We start from the raw sequence: 5,757 nt of genomic DNA, 5'->3' as shown, positions 1-5,757 counted from the left end.
TTGAGAGCAAAGGCTTCGCATTGGGAAAGTGAAATACATCGTCGATGGTGTCGAAGGGGAGCGCTTCCTTTTTGCTGGCAAACTGCGACGTCATTTCCGAGGATACGAAAAGCAATAGAACGAAAGACGCCAAACTCCACGAGACCGAAAGAAAACGAGACACTCCGTTGCAATTGAAACTTTGTGGAACTTGGAATGAAATTGAATTTAGTTTTGAAATGTATACATAGCGTTACTCTATTACTTCTTACTCGTTCCCAGAAGGCATTGCAACAAAAACATGAAGGGCAGTTCCGATTTCACTTTGCCATATTTAGAGTTTACTTTCCCCGTCATGTAAATCAGCAGAACGACACCAAGGAACCCCGCAATTATCTGGATGTATTAAATATAAACACATAAATCAAACCAAAACGAAACATATTTTTGCATATCCAAATTAATCTGCAATAGAAAGCTTTTATCCGTACACTTTAGGAAAGGGAATCGTCTGATTACAATTTCATATGGAAAATAAGAAAGACGAGTTACCCATTTATTGACAACAGAGAAAATATCGTTTTCATTTGATTGGTTTGTTCCGAATAATACTTGGAGCCTCGAAGTCAAAAATGGGTGCGAAGATGGAAAGGCATTGAAACGATCTGTGGTTAATACCATCGGTATTAGCGAAAAATCTCCCTCCTGTTTATTGAAAAAGATTAGTCAATTTTTATTGAAAGACGTTGACCAAGAACTAACTCGTATAAGAATATGGTAAGACTCTGCTTCTAAACCCCATCCTCCCATGATACGTGATAATTAATCTTCATGTAAGACTCAAGCTACTCATTTTCGAATTAAGTATTCCCAAATTATTACCACGAAAATTAAACACTAAAATGAAAAGTTGAAAACCACGAAATTTCGTTAAACGTTGATTGTAGAAGAAGCGGTAGCCACTTTATCATATTCTTAGTATCGAGAATGAATTCTTGGCTCAGAAAATATTTTAAATTATACATTTCTTTGAAGCATTCCTAGCATTCCATCCCACGAATTATTAACTTTCGCTCCCCCAATATCATCAGGATTCGGGATAAGAGTAACGCTGAGAAATATTTCAATCATTGCGGTTATTACGAAAAACATATTAGCACACCAATCTCGTTACGCTTAATTTTATTACTTGATATTGTCGAGTGTTTGTAGAACGTGCAGGAATCTAATCATGTAGCCAGTTTTCTCTCCTTGTTCATTCGAAAAAACATATGGCGAAAACTGGTAAAAAGTATAAGATACTCGGATGTAGTGTATGAAAGACAACGGGCGAACATAATCTAGTGCATTATCTTAGTTCAAGAAAATCCTTACCTTTGGATTAGTAACATTATCTTTGAACAGTAGTAAATCATGAAATGCTTTAAACTTACTGCCATGAAGGTTGCTTTGTAGTATTTTGCTGTTTCGTCTTGCGTCATTATTTCTTTTCAATTTGTCACTGTAATCACGCAGTGTTGTTGGTGAACCAATCGCAAAAGAAAAAAGAATGTTTTAGAATGTATTGAAGTATTTTGGTCTCTTGCGCCGTACTTCGACATTGTAACCGCGTAGTATTCTTATTGGGGACGGTCCATAAACTACGTCAAGCGAAAAAAAGAATTTTCTGACCCCCCCCCCGTCCCCCCAGATCACGCTTCGTCACGTTTTCTCAGACCCCCCCTAAAAACCACGTCACATTTCTTTAACCCCACCCCTCCGCACTATGATTTGTCTTAATTTACAAATTTAATTTGATTAATTTCTTGAGTGACATGCCGCCCCCTCAGAAATATTTTGCTCGGCTGAAAAATCGAAGTTCTCTTCCGTTTTAAGCTTTTTCCCTCTGATTGACCTTTAGAATTTTAATGTCTGGATGTGCTTTTTATAAGCTTCAAAAAAGTTCCATAAAGCTTAGTCAAAGGGGCACACTTTTTAGGTTTCGACCATAGATATATTAAAAGGGTAGATACACAATTCAATGGGAGGTCGACGTGGAAGGGGCAATGAGCAGACAGCCGCTATTTTCTGGGGGTAGCCGTATAAAACGCCATCTATCGGGAACTTTCGAAACTAAATTAAAGGATGAGCTTAGAGTAGTGGCACTCTATGTTAACCCCCTATAGGGCATAATAAGTCAAACCCTCGGAGATGCCATTACTCCATTTTATACGAGCTAAGAGCAGAAAAACGTATTTTATAAATTTTACACCAGTAAAATCTTTTAAAAAACACTTGGAACTTGTATTTCTACTTACTTTCGAGGAAATACCACCGTTTTCTGAAGGTAAGAGTCTTTTTTTATACATTTATTAATAATAAAAACATTTAAGGCGAGCTAAGCCTTGGTCATGGCCATAATGTATATTTGCACATAGAGTGAAAGAGGCTGTACTTTTGTGACTTGGAAAATAAATTTTTTAGGCTTTTCGAACATTTCTATGGCAAAATGAGGTAGGAGACTAATGAAATATTTAGTGGATAATTTTCGAAGCAAGGTATCATTGATGAATTGATTGTCTTTCTCTATCATCAAGATTTCGATGTTATCGGGTGGCACAAATACTGCCAAAAAGCATACGGGTTCGTTACACACGAAAAGCTGACCCTGAATCTGATGATAGACGTCTGAAGTTTTTCTCAGTACCAGTTCATCCGTTTCTTCGTCAATGTAAAGGTAAAAGTTACCCGAAGCTGCTTTTGCTCTGATAGTTTCTTTTTGGTCTGTTTTATCAAAAGTATAGAGATCATAAATCTGTATACTTTTGGATTTATTTCTCTTTATTTAACAGCTGTGGATTATTTCTTTGTTATTATTATAATTACTCGCCTGGAATAAATAAAAAGTAATTATTAAATTGTAATAATCTGTACTCGTATAAGCAACGTAAGTGAATATTTTAATAAAAAAAATTATTTTATTGGCCAAGGCTAATGCTTTATCCTTAGTGGGTTAGGTTGTAGTGGTTGGTTTATTGGTTACTGGCCTTGAAATAAAATTAACTTTGACAGTTTATGCCTAATGGCTTGGCCTTTCAATTCCAGATTTTTATCCTTAGCCAATTTGTGAAGCCTGACTTTGCAGTACAAGTTAATAGTTTTTTTAATTAAAGTGGTGGCATGGTGCTCAATACCCACTTCAGCATCAAACATGTGCTCATGTAGATCGGGGAAAATATCCATTCCTACAATTGTTCGTAGAACAGCAAGTTCAATGGCCAAAGTTATGTTTTTGCATGGCATAGAAACTGATACATTTTGACGAATGCAGGTCTCCGTTAAACGACATAGCTGAAAAACACTTTTTGATGGTCTATGCAACCCACCATTGTCTTTCAGTTGCGTAAACCGCGAATGCATATTAAAAGCATAATTATGCTCGTTTGGGGGTTCTTCGAGTGCCTGGAGACAGGTTTTGCAGCTTATGACTTTGCAAAGACGCGATACCACAAAGCCAGCAATGTAGAAAACTGAGTTTTCTCGGAAAAGGGATGAATTTTCTTGTTGAATGTAAAATTCTTTAATTTCATCATCTTCTTGATTTTGAAATTCTGCTACTGTTGTAGCTTGCATTTCAGTGTCATATTCCGGGTAACGGCGAACATTGCAAAGTCTGGGGATTTCAGTATCGTCAAGAGCAGTTACATTTCCGGTTAAAGTAGGAGTAAGGCGAGTCGCTAAAGATCTTTTGTAAGCGCCTTCAAACTGTTTTGTTGTTGGATTATTATTCCAGCCTCCTTTTCCACGAATTGTGTTGAAAAATAATTCCAAGTGGTCTTGGGAAAATTTGTAGGTAAGTAAATAACTTTAAGGAAGGAAATATTTGGTTAGTGTTGCATTTAAATGATTAATGTAGATGTTTTCATCTTCATGTGCTATTGCTTACTCTAATTGAGGCATTTCTGGCATGAGGTGTTTTTCTGATATTGCCAGGATGCTGGTGATTGAAGTAGCTAACCCTAATGGGCCAGTCTTCCTTTTGCCTTTAACGAAAAGATTTCCTTCCTCGACTTTCAAGTTTAAAAGTAATTCTTTAGTTTGTTCTAAAGATTTTCTGGTAAGCTCAAATTTATTTTTTCTAATAGGAGCTTTGTAGCCTTTAGCGAATGGAGACCGTGAGTTCAGGATATCAAAACATCTAAAGGCAATAATTAATTTGTGGGAATTATTGAAGGAATGTATACTTTTGTATGGATTAAGTACCTACCAATTGATTCTATAAATTTTACTGTCGCTTGACAACCTTGGAAATTTTGAGCCCCAGTCTCCTCCATGAAAGTTAGCGATTTAGCAACGGAGTTACTTAAAACTTGAACTGCTAGTTTAACTTTCATTTTTTGTGTTTTATAGTAGATGTGGAATTTGGTTAGTTTATTTCCAAGAGTTAACTGTTCCTTATTTTGTAAATTGTGAATAGATTTCACAAACTGCCAATCAATCACCTATTCCAAGAACTTAGAATTAGGACTTGCATAATTTCAATTTGTTTAACGGGGTCTGAGTATGTAGGGGTGGATTTTACTTTCTAATTTTCGGCGGTGAACGTAAACCTAGAGCGAGAACAGGCGCGACTTCCTAAACCACTCAATGCACTGAGAAGGTTGGCAAAGTCGCGCATGTTCGGTAGTTTTATGTTTACCGCCGAAAATTAGAATATTAAAGATCCCATGTTTCCTTCACCTCATCTGTTAAGCCATTGTAAATCTTTTTAAAATCGGCCCAGAGGTTACGCAGCAGCTTAATCATATGACACACATCCAGGATCAGGTAAATTACGTCGTCAGGATCTGAATTATATCCTGGATTAAGAAAAGAAGGATTGAGAGCCTCGGGGTCCAAGTTTGCTCCCTGGATTTTTGCCATGGTAAGGTTACTGCTTAACCCATCACATACTTATGCAATGCATTTAATTCTCGTCTCAAAGATGCGACAAAGGCACTCTGTAATCAAGTTTGAAAAAAGCCAGCCTGGTGTACCGTGTACAAAAAAATAGCCCAAACTAATTTTCCAGCTTCCATTCACCGCCACTAGCATAAACACCAAGGCAGATGAAGCTATAGTTTGTTCCTCTTGCGTATTGTCCGAGACCTTTCCGTAATTGACAAACCCAGTGAATTTATCCCCACACCACGCAACATGTTTTGTAATAGACATTTCGTCTATGTCCAGAACGGCTAAGGTTGGATATTTATTTTTTTTAGCCGTTTGACGAAGAAACTCGAATCTTTGGCTGGTATAACCAGGTTTTCCATCGATCCTAGCGGACCACTGTCTGATGGTGTTTTGATGTGGTAGACAAAAATAACTTCGCTAAAACTGGTAAGCTTTTGGCGAATAAAAGTGAAGGGTTAATGCGAATTGCTTTATCTCCTCTGAGTAGGGCCCTTTTGTCTGGTTGTTAGTTCCGAGTTCACTTAGTTCTTTGAATAAAGCTTTGGATGTAGTTGAAAACCTTTCATTGATGTTAACAAGATGCTCTTTAAGTAAAAAATTTTGGTCTTCCAACTCTCTTAGCAACTCTTGTAAATTTGTAATTTTTGTTCCCGTCTAGCGAGTTTCTCAGCGGCTCTTCTGAATTTTTTGGCAAGATTTTGGATCTTTTCCTCCAAAAATTTAACCTTTCTTTTTAGTGTTTTAACAAAACTTTCCGGGTCTCCACTATGGTAAGAATAGGGTTCGAAAATTACGGTAATTTTGGAAAATTGTAAATTACGCCGTAATTTACCATTTTCAAAAATT

At 36.8% G+C, this 5,757-nt stretch overlaps 1 long non-coding RNA gene across 9 annotated transcripts; it reads left to right on the top strand.

Moving 5' to 3' along the window:
• The first annotated feature begins 2,020 nt into the window (after positions 1–2,020).
• Positions 2,021–3,989, top strand: LOC149588976 (uncharacterized). Of its 9 annotated transcripts, XR_016379723.1 has the most exons (6): positions 2,320–2,472; positions 2,556–2,695; positions 2,811–2,905; positions 3,132–3,211; positions 3,290–3,528; positions 3,585–3,989. It is a non-coding gene; the product is annotated as an uncharacterized LOC149588976 (long non-coding RNA). The 9 variants fall into 9 exon arrangements; XR_016379724.1 differs by having other exon boundaries at positions 2,811–2,864; positions 3,132–3,528; XR_016379721.1 differs by having other exon boundaries at positions 2,811–2,864; positions 3,064–3,528.
• Positions 3,990–5,757: the final 1,768 nt, after the last annotated feature.

Source organism: Phalangium opilio, unplaced genomic scaffold (genome assembly GCF_054372755.1).
Source record: "Phalangium opilio isolate 3A_F unplaced genomic scaffold, DU_Popi_V2 ptg000523l_1, whole genome shotgun sequence".
NCBI classification, from domain to species: domain Eukaryota; kingdom Metazoa; phylum Arthropoda; class Arachnida; order Opiliones; family Phalangiidae; genus Phalangium; species Phalangium opilio.
Note: the sequence above shows the minus strand (reverse complement) of the source record. Positions and strands in the feature narration are given on the sequence as shown.